General features: G+C 37.2%; 1 long non-coding RNA gene across 1 annotated transcript in view; it reads right to left on the reverse strand.

Moving 5' to 3' along the window:
* Positions 1-800: 800 nt before the first annotated feature.
* LOC132232417 (uncharacterized) overlaps positions 801-14,718 on the reverse strand; it is a 36,168-nt gene continuing 22,250 nt past the window's right edge. Inside the window, exon 2 of the long non-coding RNA XR_009452423.1 lies at positions 801-1,096. This is a non-coding gene — a long non-coding RNA (uncharacterized LOC132232417). The remainder of the gene's footprint in view (positions 1,097-14,718) is intronic.

Genomic DNA, 14,718 nt, shown 5'->3' on the forward strand with positions numbered 1-14,718 from the left:
ACATTTCAAAAATAAATCCACAAATAAAACTGTATCATTTTAAAGATGTGAAAAGATTAAGTGCACTTTGGAAAGGATTTTTATTTTAAATAGGTTGCTAGATGCTGATATGCACAATTAAAATGGTTACTATTCATCTGGTTTCTTTTTCTAGAAACCCCAATATCATAAAATTAGAAAGTATTCGATTACTTCTCTTCAATGTGCAGAAGGATAAAGAGAGAGATTTCAAGTTCTTTTTGTTTTATATTTGTTGTCAAAAATTCATATAAGAAAGTCCATTTTATACAAAATAATTTCACAAAATTACTTTTAAGAGAGTCAATTTCCATATATCAATTTTAGTAGGTCATATAATATGTTTTAATAAGAGCTCCTTAGTTTTATTAGTGCATTATAAATTATTTATCTTAAAAAATACATTAAAAACAGAATTAGAATGTTTTTGGTTTATGTAGCTCACAGAATTAAGTTAAAATAGTATAATATATGTTATACAGAGAGAAATGTAAATGTTGCCTAAAAGAACATTTTTGAGTCAGTTTCCCATTAAACATTGAATAGAAAAGTTGACTTATCTTAAAATAAAGCAAGTCACTACATCACTCTGCTATAAGCAAACATTTTGTTTGTAAATAAGGATGAACTGACAGTGTTTGAAAGTGTAGTTCATCAAAATCACAAGAAACCAAATATTATGAACGTGTAAAATTTCATGTTTATTTAATATCCATTACATACAGTTTATTGAAACCAGACTTTGTAAAGACAAATAGCATTTCTGATGAACATAAACAATATCATATAGTTGAAATTTATTTTGTATTTTCACATGAATAAAGATGTCATTATGCAAGAGTGTCAACAATAAAGATTTGTGTAAATTGGCATGACATCTCTCAGTGCTTCCGGGTAGCACCAGCCTCGTCGGTTTGAGGGGAGAGATTATTAGCAGCTTTGCATCAAGGAACTCAGGGATCAGCACATCTGACTCAGCTGTCATGGAACCTTCCCCCCCATATCTGAGTTGGGGTCCAGTGTGTTCTGTGTGATGCGCACCTTCTCAGCACTCATCCAGAGCTCAGGACGTGTATTCCTAGGACAAAACGAACAAACAAGCAAAAGCAAAAGGCAACATGTAAAAAGGCTCACTCTAGTCAAGAAGTACTAGTATGAGTGTTATACTTTATAATAGCAATGATTATTATTTTTAAAGTTGTTCATATTTATTACAGTTTACTATGTGCCAGGCACTATGTTAAGCACTTAACACTCATCAGTATAAAATGGTCACAAGAGTACTTTAAAATATGCTCTGTAGTTATATCTCTATATATAAAAGGCTAATATGCTAAGTGTCTAACCATCCAACCGGTCGCTACGATGCGCACTGACCGCCAGGGGGCAGACACTCAATGCAGGAGCTGCCGAGTTGCAGTGACATGGCAGCGGCGGTTCTTGGGTGATGCACCCCGAAACCAGAGAGGAGGGAGCCCGATTCCTCGCAGGGCTGATAATTCCACCTTTGGCCGTGGGTTATGTTGTTTCTGGGGTACTGTCAGCCCCAAATCTGGTTTGCTGCACACTTGTGTTTGCATTCCACACACTGTATGACAGCAATTTTGCAGAATGCCCTCTCGCACTCTTGTACCCCTCAGGGGATGTCAAAGAGCTGGTTTTGGCCCGATCCCCCCCAAGCCAGGCCGAGGTACTCCACCTGCCAGAGGGACCCCACTCACTCCGCAGACATCTCCAGGGTGTGTCTGGCCTGTCTCGCCCAGTTCTGCCCTGTCAGCCACCTTCTAATTAATTTCCTTTCAATGTGCACGAATCCGTGCACCAGGCCACTAGTTTGTATTATAAACAGGGACGCTAAGCTTGACAGAGGTCAAGTTTCACAGTAAGCAGTAGATGCAGAATGCCCTCTGGCATCAAACAGCCCAGGGAAGACCAGTAGCTTCCTGTGCCTGACACTGTGGATGAGCTGATAGTGTCCACGAAGCCATTTATTGCCCTTTTCTACCTTGTTTTTCTTTATCATGGAGACTGAGAAACTAAATTTCTGACATTCTACAAAGGTCTCTTTCTATCTCACTGGTAATATTTTTCTTACAATTTCTTGTATTCCAAACCATAACACAGTTCTCCTTGCTCCTAGGAGTGGCCATATAATAGGTTCGGACCAACGAGATGTGAGGTGAAGCTGCTGGTGGGGCTTCGCTGACTGTTCTTTGAAGAGACAGACTCAGTTATACAGTAGATCTCTGGTTAATAGGATAGATCTCTGGTTAAGGGGATCGACCTCATGTTAAGTGTTCTAGCCACAAACACACAAAGAAGGAGACAGATTTCTGATCTCTTCACACCTCTACCCTTTTTTATTCTGGATTAGTCATCTTCAGATTTGTTGACACATAGGGAAAAATATCCTTTCTGCTAAACCCTGTAATCCGGTACTCATGGCTGACTGTTCCTATTACCTAAGACAGCTTTACAGGCATACCTCGTTTTATTGCTCTTCACTTTATTGCACTTCATAGATATTGCTATTTTTACACATTAAAGGTTTATGGCAACCCTGTGTTGAGCAAAGTCTATTGGCACCATTTTTTCCAACAGGCTCAGATGATGGTTAGCATTTTTTAGCAAAAAATAGTTTTATTAAGGTACATACATTGATTTTAGGCAAGTTTTTCGACACTTAGTAGACTACAGTAGAACATAAACATAACTTTAACATGCACTGAAAACCCAAAAAATTCCCATGACTCACTTTATTGTGATATTTGCTTTATTATCATTACCTGGAACCAAACCCACATTGTCTCTGAGGTATGCTTGTATAAAGTTTTGTGACTTACAGGGGAGGGGAGCATTAAATACTAATATTTTTTAAATAAAAGGATAAATGACTGAGTAGTATATTTCAATGGTGGTGTAGTCTGTACCATATTTATATGATTAAAAAATGTTGGCTGATTTTCCTTTCATTGAATACTAAATACCAGCACATACGAAATAGCTATTGATTCTTCTTGCTGTAAGTGTGCAGGTTAAAGCATAAGATGAGCCCTCTGGGCTATGTGCACAGGAAGAATGGATGTAACCCTCACCAGAGCATTTCAAAATCTAGAATTGAACTCATTGTTGGTCCCAACAAATAAGGGAAGAAGAAAATCCAGGAGATAAAATGAGAAATTTTTAGAGAAGGTGAGACACTCAGATTAAGAAATTTTCTATTGAACTGAACAAAACCCACTTTCTAACCCCACTCCTGTTAATAATTGGAATGCCATCTTCAACATTCAAAGGGTATGTGATCTTAGAAAAGGTTCTTGCCCTCTTTGAGATTACCAGTTGTTTCAACCATAAAGTCAACATTTTCAACCCACCTCATAGGCTAGTTGTAAGATTAACTAAAACAACGAATGTGAATTGCCTGGTACTGTGCCTGAATACGATTAACAGATTTTAATTCCTCCTGCCCTCTCACTCTGTTACCCATCACTCATCCCCTTTGATGGAATGATGACTTCAAAGACTTCTGCCTAATCTCTGAAAGCCTTTTTGCTTTTCTTGTTTCATAGCCCAGGCACCATACAAAGACAAGTTTTTGTTTAGACACAGATATTAGTGAAAGAAATACCTTCTGCTAGGATGTAAGCTTCCTAAAGGCAGTAACCATGTTTTAGCAATGTTCACATTCCTCAGGAACTTGAGTTTCTAAAGAATTTCTAGTTAGGATATCTGAACAAAAAAGAATTTTGAGCCCACCGTATTACCGTTTAATCATTTATCAATCCAAATGACTCATCCTTGTCAAGGTACAATCTTATCAGCATTTACTGTCCATCAAGCACAATACTTGAGGGCCTATAAAGTAATTGTGAACAAAGGCAAACCCATGTGTAGATGATACTATGAAGACATAAAAAAAAAACAAAAGTATCCTGTAATATAATGGTTGTTTACTGTGAACTATTCACTTGGCTAGGTACCTTCAACATTATCACTAATCCTCTCCACAACCCTGAAAAAATGGATTTCAGTCCATATTACAGAAAGGAAAACCAAGGGTTAGAGCCTTGACTGTCGCTAATTCAGAGTGCCTAGCCAGAGTTTGACTTCAGATCTCTCATATTTCAATGTTTGAGCTCTTTGCACTCCATGTACTGCATCCCAGAAGATGTGAAGATTATGAACTTCTAGAATAAAAGGAAAAAAACAAACAAGGAAATCATACATCTAGTTTGATATAAAACGAGGTTTGGGGACTTTATTTAGATCTATAACATCAAAATTATTTATTGCTAATAGAAAACAATAATCATGTCCAATATTACTATCTCAATATACAAAGTTATCTTTATAACATTTCTGTGAGGCAGATATTATTACTTTCTTGTATGAATAGATGTTGACATTCATAGAGAAAAATAGCTTTCTCACGTAACAGACCTTGGACCCGCACTCTGACCCCATTGTTTATTACAGAGATTTTCTTTTCCATTATGCCATCACATTCTGCTTTCCATGGTACTTTTTTCAATTTTGGTGAAAAAAGGGACAAAGAAAGGGATGAGGACATGGAATAATCACCATCTTTGGCTCTTCTTCCTTCCATTATCTAAAATATTTTCTGCTGAGCAAGGATTTTCTTAAACAGTGTGTCTTCTGAAAAGTCATTCCAATAAAGTATGGATTCAATAAAGCAAGTCTTCCCACTGAGCATGGTTGGGCAAGTATTAGAGTGATTTTCTAAAGGTCTTTGGTTCATGCTTGGTTTTCAGTGTGTTCTTTTTCTCCTCCTTACCATCTGTTTACAAACCAGCAGTGAGAAATCACTATAAGGGCTAGAATAGCTCTGGGGTATTTAACAGGTGCTGGAACTCATGTCTAGGTCACCAGTTCAGACCCAAAGATATATGGTTCTCTCTTCTTCTAACCTGTAACTTCAAGCAGTAAGACCAGACCAATATCTTTAAACTGGTATATTGTACCATAAAACCATTCCTTCCCTACTTTGATTTAGAGGTATTGGTGAGGAATCAACTAGGACTGTTACCACCAAGAGCTGAAAGGGCAGTAACCATCATTCATTCCAATGGCGCATGGTGTGGCTCCTGTGCTGTTAGAAGCAGGGCAGTGGATATAAGCAGCCAGGTGTGGTGAGACAGCACATATTCCTTTAAATATTATTTTTCAGTATGGAAAAGGGGGAATTGGGGTGAGCAGCAGAAAGAGCAGCAAAGAGTAGTGGACAAGGAAGAAAGGTAATGATGATCCATGCTTAGACTAAATTAGAAACATCAGAAAGAATGACCAAATGAGCCAATAGCTAAACATGGGCATAAAAAGAGTCAAATGCCAGATATATCAACTTTGAAAACTAGAGAAGCCTGGACAATAGAAGTGAAGGTCAAAGCAGAAGGCAGTTAGTTCAGCACTTCATTATTCTTAATTATCTTTTTGATGGTCTTTAAATGTTAAAAACATTATGTTTGGGTATTGTTAAGGAAATACGCCTACAGAAGGAAGACACAATAATATTTACACATAATATCCTGGTTCCTGGAGTGGACCAAAGGTGTCAAGGTGTCCTTCTCAGTCTAGCTCTTGCAAAGGCTTCTTTCTGTTGAGCTGGGCCCTACTTTACATATTTTTCATTTTATTCCTTCTTGACTTCTGTTTATTATTGTGAAATGCCCTATTAGCAAGAATAAACACTTTTATTTCACTGTTCTCTCAAGCAAATATTTACTAATTTAATCTTCACAACAAACCTCTGAGATAGGATCTATTATTATCCCCACTTTACAAATGAGGACACTGGCACAGAGAGGTTCAGCAGCCTCCCACGCTCATGCAGGTAGTTAGTTAGTGAAGCTCGGCTTCCCACTCAGGCAGTGTTCTCCAAGGCCTTGCTCTTAACCACTGTACAATAATGTTCAGTGGTTAACTTCAATGGTTAACTTCAGTCAAAACAAAGATCTAGGTACATTTCCAGATAACTGACCTGAAAAAAGAACTTGTTTTTTATTAAGAAACTAAAGTACAGAATAGGGAATGTAGTAAATAATATTGTAATAACTACTAGTATATAAGGTGTCAGGTGGGTACCAGATTTATTGGGATGATCACTTTTATAAGGTATATAAATGTCTAATAAGTATGCTGTGCACCTGAAACTAATATAATATTGTATGTCCACTGTACCTAAAAAAATTTTTAAGTTTCCAGAATAATAAAAATAAAAATTGTGTTTAAATCATATTAATTTTTAAAAACTATGATTTAATCCCTAATCTATTTAGGTATGCAAATTATATTTTTCAGAAATAAAGTGATATTATTTTGTAGACATAATAATTATTATTATTATAGAAACATGAACATTTCATGAGAAACCTAAAAATTGTAGTATTTTAAATGGCTTTGTTCTAAAAGCTAAGCTAAAGTTAATGGGGCACCTCTTTGAGGTACATCTAGTTTAAAATAACAAAAGATTTCTATTTCCCCCATCATTTCTGGGCACTGTAAATGTTCGTATTAATGAAAATGCTAGTTCTGTTGGTGGCATTTTAAACAAGGAAGCAGAGGCTGTACTTTGGAGCTGAATGTAAACATAATTGGAAAAGGTGATGATGAACTAAACTATATTTACACAGGCATTTGAAATAATGGCTTATGAGTCCTTTAGAATATTTTCCCCATTTAAAACAATTCATACATGGTACCCTATTGGTTTATTTCTTGGCATCTTATTCATGCTATACATCTTCCTGCTGGATAGGAAATCTAGTCCACATCATCACCATTTTAAAAATTAAGCTTATCTTTCTTGCTGTGTGCTTATATAAAGTAAAATCTAAGGATTCCTCTATTTGTTTCATTATTTTTGAAACCAGTATTTCAACCAGTGGCAGGTAGAATACAAACTCCTAAACTTTATGTCACAGTAGGGGAGGATGCCCCTAGGAGTGCATGTGTGTGTGTGTGTGTGTGTGTGTGTGTGTGTGTGTGTGTGTTATTAATGTGCCCAAACAGAGACTATTCCACTGATGACAAAAATTGGAAATAGAGACTAGTAAATATGCTCTCTCAAAAAAAACCTTTTTAAATGAGGTGGACTGTCCCTTAATTGCATATTTATTTACCAAAGTCATAGAAAGCCCAAACTCCTTTCAGGCTTCTTGAAAAATAAACCAAAAAATGATTAAGCATCTCTGATAAAACTGTATGTATATGGATAAAATGCTGAATATCACAGATGGGAAAAAAAGCAACTTCCTACACTTTCCAAAAAAAAAAAATCCATTCTGATCAAAAATCATTTTCAAGCAAACTAGTGAGTAAAGTGTGAACATTAATATGTTATGAAAGCCTGCAACTTTCCTAAAATTTTCCTGAAAATTGCACACCTCAAGTTTCCATCTTTGACCTTACTAGATGCATAAACTTTCCATCTATATATCCCATACGTGTACTTTCCAATGAAACACCAGCATAAAGTACAATGGAATAGTGGTTCTCAAAATGAGATCCAAGAACTCCTGGAGTCCCATGAAAATCCTACATGTAGCCTATGAATGGCCTTTTTTATTGTGTAGAGTAATGGACTATCAGTGACAATGACCATTCTCTTTGTTCTGGCATGAACTAATAATTTACTTATATAGTAAAATTAGATGTCAGCTCATATTGCCTCAACAAAAAGATCACCAATTCTGATTAATTACTGTGATGGATGTGGCTGGAGTAGGAGGAGTAGGCAGTAGATGCTTTGGCTCTATCCAAGTGGCCTGAAGATTAAAGTATTTCTCTAGTCATGTTCTTGGACAGCCACTACTGTGGCATTCTGATATTTCCAGACTACTGAAGATGTCATAATTTACTGATCTTGTATTCTATGGGAAAAAGTTTACACTTTCTAAAGGAGATAGGTTTCAAGTGACTACCTGGAGTGCAATGTCCACTGGAATGATTTCTCTTAATCTTGAACTTTAACCATTCCCATTGCTAAAGTACCTCCCCAAAACGAGCATGGTTCATAATATCCTCCAACTGCCTTTTGGCACATTAACAAATGCTCCCCAATCTCACATGGTGTACCTTAAGGACAAGGATTATGACCTGCTTTCTTCCTTTTTTCTTTCCTTCTTTCTCTCCTTCCTCCTTTCCTTCTTTCCTTCCTTCCTTCCTTCCTTCCTTCCTTCCTTCCTTCCTTCCTTCCTTCCTTCCTTCCTTCCTTCCTTCCCTCCTTTTATCCTTAACACCTAAGAATCTGCTCCATGGAGCCAGTTTGGGTGAATGTAAGGAGATGCCTAAAGTAGATGATTTGCTATACAATGATACTTGATTGCCTAAATGTAAAATTATTATCATAAGGAAAGTAAAAAAGCATAATCCTAATGCTTTTAAAAATGTACAACCATCCCATATCATGCCAACATGTCTCCTGATATAAAGGGCCCTTCTGTGACCTCACTACCCTTCATAATCATTTGCAAAAAAAAACCACTGGACTCTACTTTCATGTCATTGTCTCCCTGCCTCACATATGTGATTCTACATGAGTTTTAAAACCTTCTCTCAACCCCAGGATTTAGACCTACTAACATTAGGTTTCACTAACCAATTCCATCCAGTTTTTGTACTAGCATCTGTACTATAGTCCTCAAGCATCCTATAATATGCTCTTTCATGAGCATGTTTTGAAGAAAGTGACCAGTCTGTTACCATTGAGGGATCCTAATGTAAGCTCACTTCTCCACTGGCACCTTCCTTGCTCACCGGAGGTTGGGGAGGAGAAATACTGTGAAAAGACTGGTCAATTTAAGTCTGGTCAATGAAGCAAATAAACAATGCCACAGTTTCATTTTTACCAAATAAAAAATGACATCACTTCCTTGACAAAGTAAACTTCTTAAAAGACTGAAAGAAGGGGAAAAATTTTATGAACTTTGACTTCACATTTGAGTTCTTGAGATATTTACCTTCTGAGCTTAAAATCTCCCATGTTCAAACGCTGCGCTTCTGTATAACTGTCCCCTCTGTGTGAAGGTTCCTCTGCCTCCGCTAAGAGAGCACAGATAGCAGCTCAGGGCGGAGTCGGTCTCTGGCCCCCAGGCTGCAGCATCTCCCACAGCAGCTTCAGGACTTTTAGCATATGAGTGATTACAGCCTTGTCATATTTGCACCGCTGTATTCACTGCACTAATTTTTACTTACTTTGTGTCTTTAAGTTAACTTATTTTATTTTTAACTTATTACATATGTTTTAAAAGGAAGTTTTGTGTCCATGCCATAAATAGATGGTAATTTGAAAAAAAAAACTAATTTAATGAAAACCATATAGTATTGTTAAATTCTTGCTCAACATAGTTATCTGCTGAAGACTCTGAGTCTCGGGCTTGCCTTCTATTTCTCAAAAAGGAAAATGTTAGCTAGTTCTTTGTTAGCACCAGCCTGAGACTTTCTTCTTGATATAATTAGAAGCCTCCAAAAACCTGAAAGTAAGTGGGTTTTCTCATTTTGGCATTCGGTTTCGATATGCCTCCTAACATTATCCTGTACACACTAATGCACAGATCCCTCAACCTGGGAAACACTGGGTTGAATGTTGTCCAAGGCCTCTGCCAGCTATAAGAGTTTTATTATATTTCAAGTCAGTAATTTTAGTTTACAGACACATGCACACACAAGACACAAACATGTTGTAGGAAGAGCTGATTCCACTCTCTATTCCATGACCCTGGGTAACTTGTTCAGACACGGCAAGGTAATAAGGAAGTATGAATAAGAATGAGGATTCAACTGGTCAACTTGATTTGGTTGTTGCAAAAGACCTGTATCTAACAATCAAATGGAAATCTCAGTCAAACCTATTTTTGGCAGAGCTGCACAGCAAATGCTGGGATCAGTTTAACAAAGTAGAGAATTGATGCAATTTTGGTGAAAATGCCAAACTTACTCAAGCATCTTTAACTTGTTCTAAGTGTCTAGTGACCATTTACATGGTGGAAGTGAATGTTTCTAAAACTGAAATGAATAGCTATTTCCATTTATAATTTTGTTTCCATTTGTTTTTTGTTATAAGTTTGTACAATTACACACAGAGTAAAACTTGAGTTCAAAACCTTTGCTTCTTTCTTCGCAGGGTGCTTCTAGAGTTACACGAATGACCAAAGCTTATCATCTTTTTGTTATCCAGCATGAAGTAAAATGAACAATTGAAGCTGACTCACATAGAGTGTAGCAATGGAAAATTGGTGCAAAAATTCAGTTAATTTTTGTCTTCTACTGTAAACATAAATACCATAATGGCAACTGAGTTATCAATATTTTTAAAATGTATTTTGTATTGATTTCAGAGAGAGGAAGGGAGAAGAAGAGAGAGACAGAAACATTAATGATGAGAGAGAATCATCCATTGGCTGCCTCCTACCCGCCCCCTACTGGGGATCAAGCCTGCAACCCAGGCATGTGCCTTGACAAGGAATCAAACCGTGACACCCCCCCCCCCCCCCCGGATTCATGGGTCAACATTCAACCACTGAGCCACACCAGCTAGGCGAGATATCAATATTTTTTTAATAGTCCATTTTACTTGGCAGGAGCACCAAGGAGCTCCATCTATCTTCCTGAAATGTAGAAGCAGTATTTTTCACAGAGTTAACATTGGTGCTAGTCCTTTCAGACACTAACTTCTGAATGGGAGATAGGTGGCTCACCTTTACCAAAACCAGACTAAAAAATTCTCTGTGAGAATTCACTGTGAGAGAGAATTTTCAGTTATTGCAGGCTTCTGCTGCTCCCTTTTGTCTTCACCTACTTAATTCCCATCTCACTTTGCTTAGAAAGCAAGGAACATGGGCCAGGTCCATAGTTGCAAGGCAAATTACCGTACCCACAATATCTGCAAAACCAGGCTCTGGGTTGGGATCTTGAAATTAAGTGGCTTGATGTTTTGGAGAGCACGGGCCTGGGAACCTGGAGACCTGGGTTTCAGGTTCAGGGCCACCACTAAGTGGGTGACATTGAATGATTCTACAGTATTGTCTTCACTGTCTCCTTTCCTAAAAGAAAGGGTGAGGAGGGATCTATATAGCCATTTCTTGCTTTAACATCGTCTGATTCTAACTCCCATAGTGTTACAGCGATATCTAGCATTAAAAATAAAGTTCAATAATCTCAAACTTTAGGATAGCAACCCAGTCTTAGAGGTTTAAAAAAGAATAGGCAGCATAAACTCTCATCAACAAGTCATGCACTTTATTAAGGAATTAATAATAGACCCACAATTAGACAGATATGTGTTTTTGATTTGCTAGTTAGCTCATTGATTCTGCTATATATTGACCCTCAGAAAGTTAAAGAATGATAGATGTGAACCTAACCATTAGGTAGCTGATCTTAGAACACACCTGCATTATATTTTATTGATTGCATTTCATTTTCATTGTAGTATGATTAAGATTCCAATGAGATAAATACCTTCTTTTATGTGAGACCCCAGAGAACAGCAGCTTTGAAAGATATATCACAAAAATAAACACTGACAATTACCCAACAATTATGCATAAAAATGTCTGTGAGTGACTAGACTAATATAGGCCTTCATGTAAAACCAGTGATTTACATAGAGCTTCATGGGAAGAACATATTTCCACAGATATGCAGAATATTCCCAACCTAGAAGCTGAGCTGAGAAAATGCACCCAGAATATTATTTACTTAAAGTCTTTTCTTTTCCACAACAGCTCCATCCTACAACCTGAAACCAAAAGCCAAAAACTGTGTTTTCCAAGCATTTTGTCAAAAACAAAGGATTATTTTTATTTATTTTAAATTTGAGCCAAAATGTGATGATTTATCATCACACATAACTCTAATATTCTTCTCTTTTCCAAGAGCAGTAGTCTGACCTTAAGAAAGGTGCCCTGCCTGGTTTGGCTCAGTGGATAGAGCCTCAGCCTGCAGACTAAAGGGTCCTGGGTTTGATTTCAGTCAAGGGCACATGCCTGGGGTGTGGGCTCGATCCCCAGTCAATGATTCTATATCATCATTGATGTTTCTACCGCTCTCTCCCTCTCCCTCCCTCTCTAATATATATATATATGTATGTATTTTAAAGAAAGGTAGCAGGTGATAGTATTTTCAGTCAGCCAATATCTGCTGGGATTGGGCCTTTCTAAATAGGTAAGTCAATAGGAGTCGGACTCAGCTTATTCTGAAAGTTATTCCAGAGAAGCGATCTTCAGTTTAGTGGAGTTCTCATCTCCTGATCATTCATTCAGCAAACTGTTGGGGCCTACTATGTACCGGCACATCCTAATCTCCTCATGTTATTTCTTACTAAACTGTATTTTTTCAATGAATCAAATATAAAATATCTAGCGACTCAGGCTTGGAACTATATTTTAGAGTTCGAATATCAGTCTGAAGCTAGAAATCATGAGAAAGCATTCTCTGCCCAAGATCCCCAGATCTCCTTCAACTCCTCTCTGACTCCCTTTCCCTGAACTACACGCTTCCATGCCTGGTTTTTTTCAGAGAGAGCAAACAGTGTAACAAAGACTAAGAACACTGGCTCCATGGCCAGACACATTTGCTTTTTTTAAAGCTTCATTTCTATGGTTGACACTATTACAGATGTCCCCATCCCCCCCACACACGTTTGCCCACCTCTACTCAGCCCTCCCCTCTGGCCATCACCACACAGTTGTCTGTGTCTATGGGTTACACATATATGTTCTTTGGCTCCTCACTTTCCCACTTACTAGATATACAACTTGGCAAGTTTTTAAAACCTCGTTACGCCTACGTTTCTGATCTAAGTTGAAAATAATAATATCCTACTCAAGGTTGCTGCAGGGATAAAATAAGATAATGTGAGTACAGCTCTTAGTACTGCGTCTGCAAATGATAAGCACTGAGGAAAGTGTAGCTTCAATTTAATCTTGTCATTAGCAGAGCACAGAGATGACAGATGAACTAAGATTTATTAAGTTCCAAATACTCCTTGGGCAAAAAAAGGTTCTAGGAATTACCCTCTCCCCATTCTCTCTACCCACCCCCACCTCACTAGTTTCTTCTTTATGAATTTGAGAACTAATTCTCTAGCTTGTGTACCATCTTTCCCTTCATCTTTTCTTTCTAATTCCTCATGATTCATTTTAGAAATATCACTGTACATCATATAACCATTAGCAGAGAAAAAGTGTAAAAGAAAAAGGGTAAAGATTCAAATCCTTACCTTAAAGTTACTTATTAGTAAATATTTCTAAGTGGTGAAATTACTGATGATTTTTGTCCTCTTGACTTACACCTTCCATATGTTCCAAATTTCTACATTGACATTACTTTGATAAGGAAAAAATGTATTTTAAAAAGTGCATGTGTGCGTCTAAGTACCTAGCGGGGGAAGCCAACTTGTTAAAGTAAGTAAAGATGAGGTTGTATGGGATTGTCTTAGAACAGTGATAGCGAGCCTTCTGAGCTCGGCGCGTCAGCATTTTGAAAAACCCTAACTTAACTCTGGTGCCATGTCACATAGAGAAATTTTTTGATATTTGCAACCATAGTAAAACAAAGATTTATATTTTTGATATTTATTTTATATATTTAAATGCCATTTAACAAAGAAAAAACAACCCAAAAAATGAGTTCGCGTGTCACCTCTGACCCGCGTGTCATAGGTTCGCCATCACCGGTCTAAAATAACTGTAGCATGCATGAGTACTTAAATAAAATTATTTTAGCTGTAACCCAGGACTCTATTTAGAAGACATTGTTTTAAATCCTTGTACTACAATGATTTAGTAGCTTTATGACCTTAGTCACTTAACCTTTCTAAGCTTTATTTTTCACATCCATAAAATGGGGTAGTAATACCATTCTTCAGTAATGCCTTGAAGATTGAGATTGCACATAAAAAATGTATGATAAATGACCCAGATTTAGGGCACAGATGACTTATAACTTGATGAGTATCTAAATGCTTTTTCAAAAATGAATTAACCAGTGTCCTGGCCGGAGTGGCTCAGTTAGTTGAACGATATCCGTGCACCAAAAAGTTGCTGGTTCGATTCCCCACCAGGGCACATGTCCAGGTTGCAGGTTGCGGGCTGGGTCTCCAGTGTGGGGCGTGCAAGAGGCAGCTGATCCATGTTTTTCGCTCACATTGATGTTTTCTTCTGTCACCATTTCCCTTCCTTTCTTTCTAAAATCAATACACACACACACACACACACACGTTTAAAAAATAATAATAATTAACCAGAAAATTTAGATTAAAAATTCTGGCACCAATTAACATTATCTCATGCATTTTCATATCTGAAGCATACCATGGTAAAAAGTTAATGTAGTATTGTTCTCACAGTCCCCTCCCAAACTAGCTCCTTTTCTGGAAGACAAAATTGTTCCCATTTGAGAACCACGGCTCTACTTTGCTCATGTCCCATAACAATAGCACTCTGGGGTTGCATAACTGGTCTACATAATACTACTAATAGAAATAACTACTTTTAAAAATATTTACCCTCGCTTTGGTTTTTAAATTCTAAAATTCTTATAATGCATCTCCATGTAATTTCCAGAGAGTTGTACAAGAGAATTCAGAACGTGTAGCATTTATATCTCAGATATTCTCCAAATAGGAGAATGGTTCATGTTTGCCTTGTTTAAAGTTATTATTCATTATTAAATGAAAAG

Source organism: Myotis daubentonii, chromosome 4 (genome assembly GCF_963259705.1).
Source record: "Myotis daubentonii chromosome 4, mMyoDau2.1, whole genome shotgun sequence".
Lineage (NCBI taxonomy): Eukaryota > Metazoa > Chordata > Mammalia > Chiroptera > Vespertilionidae > Myotis > Myotis daubentonii.